The following is a 13054-nucleotide window of genomic DNA, read 5'->3' as shown; positions in this document are numbered from 1 at the left end:
AACCCCATGTGACTCAAGAACTGGGATAGTATGACTTCAGGTTCAGTTGCTCACCTGAAACAGTATATGTTTTTTTTAGAGACCCAAAGGAACTGGACCTAAATACTCAGAACTGAACCCAAGGTACTATTGTCATCTCTGCAATTAAGTTACTTAGTGATCTGGTACAGTTTATCTAAACCCTGTGCTTCCTCCCATTTTTTTTTTTAAAGCCCTTATCAATATTTGATCCATATGTAGAAGGTAGTAAAGATATGTCTCTACTATGCTGAAGAAGCCTTAAAATAACCACTTGAATTGGGAAACGAATAACACCTAGCAAATGAACATACTATTAAAATCAAAGCTCACCCTTCATCCCACGGCAGAACTATAAACCTTGCAACACCACGCCAGTTAAATTTTCCAAATCTTTATGCTTAACAACTTAACAGCTAAGATAGTTGCCGAAACCGAAGCTGACGTTGCCTCACTAGTTTTTCAGAGCAACACTTGCACGGTGGCCGTGGCTGGGAGGAGAGCGGCGCCGCCCAGCCCTAACGGGCACCTCTCGGGGGCCCAGCTGGCCCCACCGACAGTCCCGGAGGGCGGGGGCGAGCAGCCGGGCGGCCACGCCGCCTCCCGCGGCGGGCCGGCGCGGAAAGGCACCGGGGCCGCCCCCACGGAGCGCGGGCGGCTCTGGGGAAAGTCCAGCGGGGGCAGCTGCGCCGCGGGGGCCAGGGCGGGAGGAGAGGAGCGGGAAGGGGAACCGCCACCACCGCACACCTACTGCCTGCCGGGCGGAGGAGCAACCGCCACCCTCAGAGCTTAGAGGCGAGGTGGCTTCGCACCGGGTGAACAGCGCCACGACGACCCCACAACGGCCACTAGCACTCACCTGCCCCGCAGCGCCACCGCCCCTCCCGCCGCCGCCTTCAAATCCGCGCCTCCTTCCGGCCCGCCCCGCCCCGCCCCGCCCCGTTCGCCGCCATGTCGCGAGAGCTCGCCGCTTCCTCCCGGCCGGAGACGCGGCGGGCGGTCACTATGGTAACCAGAGGGGGCGGAGCGGGACGTGCGCTGTTCGCCGCGTGCGTCGTGGCGTCACAGCGGAGACTTCTGGTGGGTCCCCCCGGCCCGCTCGCCTTCCCAGCGGCCTTTGCGGCGCGGGCGCGGGCCCGAACCCGAGCCCGCTATGGCGGCGCGCTGGGCGCAGCCCTGGCCCTCGGCTCCCCCTCGCCTAGCCCCGCCCCTGCCGCCGTGTCGGCGCCCTACTCGGGGCCGGAGCAGCGGCGAAGCGTGGTGAGGGGTGGAGCGCTCGGGCGGTCGGTCGGGCCTTCCACCCTGAAAATTGTGTGGTAGCCGGTGATGAGGCCGGTGCCCTGCTGTCCGGGTGTGGGGATTGCGCTGCCCGCCCCTGTCGCCGTGGCCGCAGGGCCTCTCCAGGGCTGTCACCTGTGTTGCATTTGCCGTCTCAGGACCTCGGTGTCCGACCTGAGACTCCCGAACTGCTCCTCGCTGGCTGGTTTTCTGAGAGGAGAAACTGGCAGAGTACGTGAGCTTACCTTTGCTGGTTCTAGCTGCTAAACGCTGTTCAGGGAGAACACAAAATACTGTTTCTACACAAACAATTGCAGTGGTTGCCACGAGTGTTACAGGATTACTCACAAATGATATAAAGAAAGGGGAAGTGGAGGCAGTAGCAAATAAAAAAGTAATCCCCTTATTAAGCGAATGATGTGTGCCAACCTGTTTGCATCCCCTTTTTGCACTGGGTAACATACACTGGAAACTTAGGGTTGTCAACCTTCACAGGTGTCCCTGCGAGTCTCTCTGTGTGCACTCATGATTGGGTGTTACATAGCTGAGCCTTGCCCCATATAATTCTTTTCCACTATGCTGTGTTTTCCTCATGTGGCTACACCACACTTTTGTTTATTAATTTTACGGTCTTCCCCTTCTTTTACCATGAGAGACGCTCCAGATTTATGATGGGTTATATCACAGATCCTTGGAATGTTACTACTGTGCCAGTGAGGCTGTGCCAGAGATGCATGCCACAGCGGTTTGAAGGGAAGGCCTAAAAATGCAGACAAGATTAAAATAAGGTAAGTGGGAGAATGGGCTTGCTTTCTCATTTCTGGGGTCTTGGAGAGAGGACGTGGAGATAAAGGGCTGAGGAGAAGGAAAAGACTAGATGCCGTGAGAGAGATCTGACACAGTTCAACACAATTATATTTTGATAATAGAAATATTATCTTCTGGCAAAAAAATGGTGGTGTTCTTGTAAGCACGTCAGAGGGCCTTGACTTACTGCTGTAGACACTGAAATATATTTTCCCAAGTCTTAAAATGAGATTATGCATTCAAGAAAACCTGTAGAGTGTTGAAAGTTCTTGAGGGAGTCTCCACTTTTCAAAGCAGAGTAGTACTCTGTTTCCTGCCCATTGGTTGGTGAAGTTTAGAAAATATGTTTTTAGAAAACCAAAGGGGACAAAATGGCATTACTTTAAACTGGAGTAAAGCATTCAACATAACAGAGAGAAAACAGGTGTCAAAGTATGGATAAATCTGTAAAGATTACGGAAGTAGCTTTAAAGCAGGGGAAAAGAAAAAGAAAACCCAGTGTTATGGATAGCAGCAAGATTTTTGGCTGAGAAATGAAGGGCTGAATTAAGAAGACTGATAGCAGAGCCACAGACATGGAACAAAGCGGACTTTTAAAACATTTTGAATGCCTTTGAAGCATTCCTTAGTGATGGTGTAGCCATCTGTTGATTGACATGTTGAAGACAGGTGGCAAGAAGGGGATCAGAGAGTGAGTTGACAGAGTTGTAGAGTTGGATATCATCTGTATGGAGATGATGCCCTTTGTTGAAACTGGCAATGAGATCTCCCAGAGGAAGGAGAGAAATAAGAAAAAAGAAATGAAAAAAACCCCTGAAAAATACACACAGTCGCAATATTCTCTCGTGTATACTAGTGTATATTCAAAGCAATTCTAATTCTGACTTTACTGGAGTTTGTCATGATTATCACTGGTATGAGAGAGGAATCAATTCTGTGTGTCTTCTGTTAAATAGATAGTGCTTTGGGCATCATCACCAGGTCCTTCTGATACTGGCAACTGACAGGGATAGTTTGAACATGTCTCTGGATGGATCATGTCTATTCAGCAGTGTATCTACTGCTAGAGGTGTGTGTTTGTAGAGATACGGGAGCCCAAACTTGGCCAAAAGGGAAAGAATACCTAAATTGAACCTCTTTGTTCAGATCCTCCACCAAGAGTTGAAACTTGAAATTCCTTTTTGACTGCTATTTCCATGTTCTTGCTGGCATGGTAAGTACAGAAGCTGTACCTTTTCTATGCTGCTTTCAATGTATGGAAAACAGAAATCTGTTCTAATGTGTTACAATTTATGTGAAATGTATCTATCTGGTTTAAGGATGGGCTCCTTTAAAAGTCCATTAAATAATTATTAAATATAAAAGTACCGAGTGTGCAATATCCAACTGATACCTTAAAGTGATGGGGTCACATTTAGCATTGTTGTAAAAGACACAGACTACACTTTAGATAAGGCAGGGTTTTGTTTAACAAGTGCAAAAGAGTAGTGTATTGGTGTAATTCAGACCAATTAATAATAGGAGTGCTTGGGCCTGACTACACAGTGCAGTGGAGTTAGTACACCCATGCTAGTGTATCCATGTAGCAGAGTACCTCCCTCTGTGTAGTGTGTGGAGGTACTAACCCTGGTGCAGAAACCAAAGAGCCACACTAGCTTCCAGTTCTTGTATGCAACAGAGCCAACAGATCATTTCTGACCTTCTATTACTGGTCTTAACACACAAGGTGATATTAGCAGTACTGCCAACCTACACTAATGGCTACATATCAAAGTCCTTCTGTGCCTTTATTTGTCACTGTTACGGTGACACAGGGCAGCGGTGTTCATTGGGAATACTCACGTGCCCAGTCAGCATTTTGCAGCAAGGGTCGGGCTTCTTCTCTGATAACCTTGGGTATGTACAACTTAGACATATGGGTATGAAAGAGCTGTCTCCACTCCCTCTGTGCTTGGTGGGAGTAAAGCAGCATTTCTAAGGCCTGATTAATGTTATCCTGAGGTAGACATCTAACCTAGGTCAGATGTCTCATGACCTAAAAAGTTCCTCTCCACTAATTAATAAGAATCTCAACTGGTATCTGAGGTATACACAACCACATGTTAGAAGTCTAAAGTTAGGTAGTATGTTTGCAGTATTACGTTTACCTGGTTGCGCAGGGCTGTGTTGGATGTAGTCCATCCGGTCTCAGAAGTAGAGTCGTCATCATTCCACAGAGTGTGACTTTGAGGTGGAACACATGCTTGAGATCAAAATACCTAAAAAAAAAAAAAGTACTTGAGATCACTGCAGGATCTTTATGAGCCCTGATTCTAGAGCTTTTCATATGCCTGTCATATAGGGAAGAGAACTACTGTACCTCCTCAGGATGTTGCTTTAAGGAGAATATTGCGTTTTGATCAGGCTTCTTATAATGCTTTTGCTGGCACATTTCACAAATTTCAAATTTAGGCATCTGAAGTTTGGTTCTAGCCTATATATAAGCACTAAAATAACTGTGTCCCAATTTCCTAATGTGCTAACTTAGTTGGGAGCAAGTGTGCTGAATATCTCTGACAAGCTGGTCACTTTTATTTAAGTCGCTATAATTGAAAATTTTGGCCAGAAGGGCTCATTGAGGTTGCGATGCCAAGGTGATGTTCCTTGTAAACCTGCTTATGGTGTGCAGTCAGAGAGACTTTGGGAGAGTATAAGTGTTGCTTTCCACTTAGTGAAAGATAAAGTCTAGCATTCTGTCACTCAAACAAAAACTGCTAGTCCTGGTACTATTGGGGGGGGGGGGGAATGAAGAGGACTTTGTGTTCCTTATGCAGCCTCAAACTGAAAGGAAAGGCTAAGAAGATGGTAATGACTGGGAGTCCCTTAAACTATGCACCCATACCAGCTAACCATGCCACTTCATCCTTTCTTGCAGCAGTTTACCAAAAATAGAGCTAGGATGGTGAACTACAAGTCATATGGCCTCCAGAAGTAGCATCATATGCAGACAAAAAAATGTCAGCAATGCTGACTTGGTGCACATGTTCAGCAGCCAGCAATTCTCTCAGAAGAGCCTGATACTGAGACTTGAGGCTTGAATTTTCTCTGTCACCTACCACTTTGAGGTGGAATACTGCAGTAATATAGGATCTGGTTAATAGCTTGCTGATGCACAAGTCAGAGGTATAATTACAGATTGCTTTGTAACTTGCCAGCTTATGTCATGAGTACAGGCGTTTAAACATTCTGTACTTGCAGACATATTTTATTTCCTCCTTATCATACCGTGTAGTTAGACTAAGTCTTGTCACTGGCTATCTCTTGACACGAGCAGTTGGTTCAGTGTGGGAATATTTAAATTTCTGCAAGAAAAAAAGATACTATAAAATGTAGATACTGTAACAGCAGGTGCACTACAAGCCAAAGAAGAAAATTGGTTCAGCAGTTGTTTGCCATCATGGTTTTAGATTAATTCCTACTGCATATCACTACGGAGCTAGCAGTGAACATTTCTTGTACATTTTACTGAATTACTATCAGTGTGTTGTTTTTTCCCACAGGGACCTTGGATTGGGCAATCTTTACAGCAGTCCAGATGTGAAAGCTGGTTCCTCATTAAGTCACCCTGATCTTCTAATCCCAGGTTCACATATTTCTAGTGCTGTATTTTATCCGATGGTTTTATCTAGCATTGTATCCAGGTCACATGGAGTTTATGGAAAACTGCTTGAAATGCAGTCTCTAGGGTGGTGTTTAACAAGGTGTGCATGAGGATGTTTATGGGCTGTGAGAATGGGAGTCTATTCATTCTCCACGCTGAGTGTTACTGAGCCCAGTTCTCTTCTAACCTTGTCCTGGTGCAGCCATTAAAGGGGAGAGGAGACTCTGAGCTATTGTATTCAGCAGCCTGCAGTGTCTGCCAGCTACTTGTCTGCTACCATACTGTAAACCATGCCCGGGTGCTTGGCTCCTGCATCTCCACCTGGCTAGGACCCAGTCTGAAGAACTGAGACCTAAACTCGGTGTTTTGGGATAGAATACACATTTCTTGGAGTTTCATTAGAGCAGTCTTCATCAGATTATCAAGGGGGCAGTGTAAAACAGCTAGTGCTTGTACTCTTTTTCTACTTTGACAGTTCTAAAGAAATGTAAATCATGCAATGGGCATGTATATTTTTATCACTTGGCACCCAGTTTCTGAAATAACATGTATATTTCTAGGGCATGGACTTTGAATATCTATGTACATACATACATATATTAAATGGAAACTGCAGTAAAACACAGGATTCTGCTAGCTACCGGTGCTCTAATAACTTGCTGAACTAAAAATAATTAACATAGTTAATCGTTGGATTACAACACAATGAGAAGCACACACCTAATAAATCACATTTTTTCATTATTATCTGTTAAGCATCTGGCTGCTTGAGTAATATTTTACAACTTTGGTTAAATTCACCTTGTGTTCTTCAAAGCCAGTAGCAAAATTTCCAGTTTCCATAATACTATGGGATCAGACACCTATGCTCAGGGGGTTTTAATTCACCACTGCATTGCTCCAGTTCTAAGATCTGATCTGCGATTTGACTGCTATTTTCATTTAGAAAAACTAAAAGATTAATTTTTTCTAAATTTATGAGCTAATTAGTACACTAATACAAACCACATTTATCATTTCCCTGAGTTTGCTTAATCCTTCTTTATTACAAAAGTCAGTTCAGATGTCCATAAAAGCTTACAGGAAGAAAGAAAGAAAAGTATTTGTTTTCATTTTCATTAAGGAAAAGTGAAAATTCCAAAAGATTTTGGGCAGACAGAGCCACATTCTTTTGCTCTCATTAGAGTCCTTATAGTTACAGTAGTTAGAGGAGGAAAACACTGTGCAGCTCTAGGCATATGTCTGCAAGGTTGCCAACACCAATAATTTTATCACAAGTTTAATAAGATTTAGTGTTTTTCTTATAAAGCTCCAGCTCCAGAGTCCCATGATTATGAAATAATATTATCTTCCATTAAATGTGTATGTTAAAAAGAGCCCTTGTGGTTGCAAAGAAAGTCTTGGAAATACAAAACTAATAGCTCAAAAATTCTAGTTAAAAAAAGTATAAGAGTGCCCGATTCATTTCTTTAAAATCAAGATGTTAGAAGAAATCTCAGATTTTGAGAAGTGTTTATTAATCTAAATATTGTGTCAGTAGCGGCACGACACTAATTCCAGTGGTATTGCTCTTCAAAAGTATTTCTGTCTAGGATCTGGTGCTACATTCTTGATATTCTTTTCCTACTCTAGAAACTTAGTTTAAGACAGAAAAAACCTACACATTTTTATGATTTAAATGCATTAGAGCACTGAGACTTAGAGTTAAGAGTTGGTTACATATTTTAGATATTGGAGCCAGACAGCAATTCAGTCTAATAATGTGCATGTCTACTATTTCCTGAAAATTTGCTGGTACATGACCCCTTATATGCATATATGTGACCCTACAACAAACTCTCTTATGTGGTGCCAAAAAATGACATTAGCTTCAGCTGCTTTATTAAATTGCTACCCAAGCTGGCTTACATTCACAGTGAACAAGACACAGCGTATCAGCAACTAATGCGTGGTGTGCCAGCTAACATGGGAGCCCCTGCTCCCCTCCGTGTTCGCTGGGGTTGGTGTACAGAGGATGAACAAAAGCCCTTTGAATGCTGGGCCAGAGTATTTTGCACACTGTCACAGTGATGTTTGTCCTTCTCTCCGAAGAAGGCGCTTGAGGCACACTACCGAATGGCTACCTTGAGCCAAGTTACTCCTTTTAAGAGCCCCCAACTCCCCCAGTTGTCAGTGAGACAGCATACCCAACAGACAAGTAGTCTGGCTTTTAAGAAGCACTTATCAAATAGACTGCAGCTGCAATGGACTATACTGTTCCCAACTAAATATTCTGTCCCAGAGACAAGGTTAGAGAAATAGTCCCTGTAATTAATGTTTAGCTTTTAATATTATCAGCTGAAAAGAGAAATGAATGTGACAGCAGTCAGCAACTGCCAAGATATAGATCCAATACTGGACTATTATGGAAATGAGAAAAGTGGAAGCCGAAAGATGACAAAGCTTGCATAATGTCTCACATGATCCTGGGGAAAATAATTGAGGCTAAGGAATATAATTTGAATGAATGGGGAGCATTTGCAGGGGCTAAATTTATCTGGGTGATGCAGACTTCTCTGGGCTTGAGCTGGGTTCCTGATCCAAACCGCCCTCTAGAACAGCCTGTAGGTATCCCTTGGTTGTGAAAGTTCCCCCGTGGGGCTTAGTGTCCACACACTAATATGGCCTTTGGGAATAGTCCCCATAGTAACATGAAACCAGATTACATTAGTATTTTAATGCTGGCATTTCCTGACTTTTAAGTGCCTCCTCACGTAGTCTTACTGTCCTGACTCCGTACCTAGCCCTTTTAAAAGGAAGGGTACTAAGAAGTCTTCTGGAAGGATCAAGATCAAATGCAACTTTTCAACAAAATGAAAACATTTTTCTAATTTCCTTTTGTACTATGTAGTGCAAATTTCCGTCACGTGTGTCTTACACTTTTTATATTCCCACAGAGGTGTTCACAAAAGAAGTTCCAAATAAACATCCACAGAACTAAGCACATGCAGCCAATGTCCTTAGTGTTCTGGACCTTGAAATGCAGCTAATAGGTTAGTAAGAAGTATGAGCTTATTTCCCACCCTGTTCAGGACAGAGTGCAAGCTTCTACTCGAAGTACTTCAAAATCACATGCTTAAATTGTGTTCAATGACATCTTAAGTTCTTTTTTGTATTTCTGATTATGTAAAACACCCCACACTTTATTCCTTTGTGTATCTGTTTGCTATCTGTTCACTTGAACCTATAAAATAATGCATTTTAATGACTTCTATTCCTGCTGGACCTAAAGGGATAAGGGATCTGGCAACAGTAACTGGTCTCTCTTTCCTTACTCATCAGTGTACCTGTTACTGTCTTCCATTGCAGAATTGCCCTTATACCAATACAGTGATACTGTCTAATGTTTGGTTCCTAAATTGCTCTTGCAAGGGCTAGGTTGGAAAAATGCACTATTTTTTCTTTTATCTGAGGCTTGACTGAAATGAGTACTTTTGTGTGTCTCTCTAGGTTTAGCTCTTCTTCCATGACTCTGCTGGTGGATCACAAGTTACTGTTCTTGCTAGCATTCACCGTTTTCTGCCAATGTTTCTTAATTTGGAAGAGCTGGTTTGATATTAAGAGCTTCTACTTGTAAATGTTTCTAATGTAGCCATTATCCTTGATAGTCTGAGTACTTATCCTGTTCCTGAGAGTGCTTCTGTGCATGCTTTTTCCACATGCCTCACACCCCATCTTTACCCTGTGGCCATGAAACTACACAAGCTGTTAAGGTAAACTCCATTGACAGGTTACTTACAGAAAATAAATGCCCAGTGAGCATGCCCAGCATTGTGCAGAGCTCTGTGTTTCAGCGTAGGAAGCTTGAGTCTGAGCGCTGTCCCTGTGAGCTGCTGGTGATGTGCGGGAAGGAAGAACGTTCCCCGCCAGTTGTGAAGGCCACCTCACGTCTGCCGGGTGTGAGGAAGTTCCTCTGAAGGGGAGTTCCCCTCGTCAGCCTGGCCCAGATAGCCTAGCGGCTGTGCACCGGGTGTGTATGTGTGAGGTGAGAGCACCAACATGGAGGAGGCTTCCCCTTTTGCACAAGTTACAGTCAGTAAAGGCAGCCTCGGACTATATTTTTAACACAATGCCTTAACATTTAGGTTGCTGCGTTGCAATTTTAATTGAATGCTAGTTGTGCCTACAGTTAAGCATTCCTTGTGGCTTAAATACTCCAAATAAATAGAAAAGAAATACAGAATCACAGTAATCACAGAATCACAGAACCATCTAGGTTGGAAAGGACCTTGAAGATCATCTAGTCCAACCGTTAACCTAGCACTGACAGTTCCCAACTACACCATATCCCTCAGCGCTATGTCGTTTAATAGTATATTTAAAATACAAACAGGGTAATTCCATGCATCTGTAGAAGGGAAGAAGGGAACTGTTGATGGAATTTTTAAACCAAATCATATTTATGCAGCATCATTATCCTCTTGTTTTCCTGGAGACATCTTGTCCAAGTCCAAGTGTCCAAACATGCTGCCTCAGTAAGGTGCTGCCAAGCTGAAGTTGTTCAAATCAATTGTTGTTTTGGGGTTGAACTTCAAAACCATCAAGACAGTTCCAAAATGAAACTGGTAGTCCTTTGTAAATAATGAGATACTTGATAATGTTACTTGACAAAACGTTTGGGGATGGAAATGAAGCATTACAGTAGTTTAGTATATCACATGACTTGAAGTGATTAAAAAGGCTGTGTTTCTTTCTCTAAAAGCATTTAAAAACATATTAAAAGGCTTCAGTAAGCCAGCATTGAACATTGCAGGTACATACTGGGAACAGAACTGGTTTTCCCCCAGTTTTGTACTCATTCATTTGAGCACTCTTAGGAAGATGCCTGCGTTTTCACTCAACGGTGGCTGCTTTTTACATGTTCTAACCTACATAAATTCTTAATGTTTTACTGTATTTTTTGCAATGGAGATGTTATTGGTTAGGTAATAAGAAAAAGCTCTGGTTCTACCGTGTAGTGTGCATTTTTTGCACCTTATGAGAATATTGAATAGACTTCATTATTTTTTTCAATACAAGCCTGAATTCTACCATTTGATTACCTGAACCAAAAGCATTTCAATTTGCCATCCATCACCCTGACCAGTGTAAAATGCTGAATATTCAGATTAAATTGGAACTTTTTTTCTATGAATAAGGAATTTGATTCAATTCTATAATATACAGTGTCTCTGGGGAGAGGAAATTGAGCTGAAGGTCGCTGAAGGCAAGTGAGAAAATTGTATTATCCAAATACAAAATTCTTTTTCTTATCATCAAAACCTGAAATACAGCCATGGGGAATAAGGGGGTCAAGAGAGAATTCAATTAGAGATGAAAATGGAAAAGGTGCATTTTTCAACTTATCTTTCATTTTTCCAAACAAGTGGCAGCAGTGAGCTGTACGAAGACAATGAAATATTTGTCAAGCAGTTTAAACTTCTTTTTTTTTTACTATAAATCAAAAAACATTCTCAATCATTTATAAAGAGATAGTAAAAGTCCATATGAACATGGAGTGTCCAGTTCTTCATAGCCTTAAATATTGCAGTTTTAACTTGTTAATCAATAGTGCAGAAGAGATAATGAATACCTAATTGCAACAATTTATATGGATAAAGTTGTCTTGTTAAGAAAGAACAGTTCTCAAATATTTATAATCAGTTTCCCCTCTAAGACAGTTTGCGATAGCAATTTCTGCACTTTTCCCTCCTTAACTCATAATGTTAAATGGTAAATGTTCAAAATAATTGCAGAAGCATGGTGGTGTTATGCCATAAAAATGCTTGCTTTTCTCTTTATTTATTTTAGTGTTCCTCTTTATTTATTTTAGTGTAGATACTTTGTAGATACTTATAAAATAAACCAGACCCTGTCCAATGTCCACCTCTGAAACATTAACAATTACAGATACAGGCCGTGATTTGGCAAAGAGCTGCTATGCTTGCTCAGTTCTCAGCTGCATGACTGGTGTTGCTGCTGCCAGTGCACTTGCATCCGCAGGATAGGTTTCCTCTTGTTAAAGGCATTTGAGCTAACGCTTAGGCTAATGTTAGAGGAAAGAAGATTTCCACTGAGACCCTAGAATGCTAATTTAGCAACTTCCTAAACTTGCTGTGTAAATTACACAGTGATTTACAAAATTAAGTTGAGATAGCTCAGGAGTTCTTATTCTGTGTCTGTACTTGTCGGTTTCGTTTGCAGTCATTTCTTGGAAAGAACAAATGTTCCTTCTGTAAATTACTCTGGTATTTACAGAAACCTTTCTCTATTTACTAAGTGATAATTTTTAATAGTTTATCATTACATAACCATTTATAGTCTGTCTAGTTAGAATAGATGGGACCATATATAACCAAACTTTCAAATATATTTTAGTTCTAAGGAGCACTTCATTTGTATTGCAAGTACCAGTTCTGAGTTTGGGTTGGATCCAATATCAGCTAGAATTTAATGAAACTTTTCTCATATTTTGTGAAAAGTAATTTGAAAATATTGTTATTCTTGAAGCCAAATGAGTTGTCTCTGAGATATAACCTGAAAGGCAAATCTTCAAATTCAGGGTAATAACCTGAATCTGAACATTGCCTTTTTGGTGTATTTGTAATACTGTATAATTATTAAAAGCATGTTATATTGACTATGAAGGTATTTTGACTTTCATAAAATAGTCTCTTTTTAAAAACTAAAATTAACAATCACAACCTTCATTCTTTATTGGTGCAAGGATGATACATGTAGATGTGAAATTAGGCCTTTTGCTGCTTTGTGGCACATGCACTCGCTATGGTTAGGAGGCAGAAACAATGATGTGGTACTCAGCACATCTCTGAACTCATGATAAAGTTCATAGAGATGAATAATTTTCCCTCACATTCAGAGGTCCTTTGGAATGCATGGCCCAAACCTTCCCCAAAGTGGCCTTTTCTTGTTCCATGGGACAGAAATCCCAATTCTTGGATTTTTTTTTTTGTAAAACAAAATTATGTTTCAATTTTGTTGGCTTGTTTCATTTAAAGTGTAATGGGTTGTGTTATAGACTCTGAAATGAGTTGGAATTAAGTTATTTCAGTGGGAATTAATTTTCTGTACATTTTTAAAGATCTTACTATGCACCTGACTGTATTTTTAAGTGCCAGAACATCTCTGTAAGCCTAGTGCCTAATAGATTCACTGGCTTTCAGTGGAAGTGAAAGGGCTCTTCTGTTCAGATTGGATTGCAAGATTAGGGTCTTTGTAAAATAAAATTCCTACTAGATGGATCAGGAATGTCTTCATGTTACTTATATAGAG

The 13054-nt window shown here is 41.6% G+C and overlaps 1 protein-coding gene across 2 annotated transcripts in view; it reads right to left on the bottom strand.

Annotated features, from left to right (window-relative positions):
* PPP2R3B (protein phosphatase 2 regulatory subunit B''beta) overlaps positions 1 to 892 on the bottom strand; it is a 54091-nt gene extending 53199 nt beyond the window's left edge. Inside the window, exon 1 of one of the 2 annotated variants that reach the window (XM_074858944.1) lies at positions 878 to 892. The gene's annotated coding sequence lies outside the window, so the exon portion shown is untranslated. Of the gene's footprint in view, positions 1 to 351; positions 470 to 877 lie in introns of those variants that run through there. The other variant, XM_074858943.1, reaches the window with a different exon arrangement.
* Positions 893 to 13054: the final 12162 nt, after the last annotated feature.

The sequence above is a fragment of the Strix uralensis genome, chromosome 2 (assembly GCF_047716275.1).
Source record: "Strix uralensis isolate ZFMK-TIS-50842 chromosome 2, bStrUra1, whole genome shotgun sequence".
Classification (NCBI taxonomy): domain Eukaryota; kingdom Metazoa; phylum Chordata; class Aves; order Strigiformes; family Strigidae; genus Strix; species Strix uralensis.
Note: the sequence above shows the minus strand (reverse complement) of the source record. Positions and strands in the feature narration are given on the sequence as shown.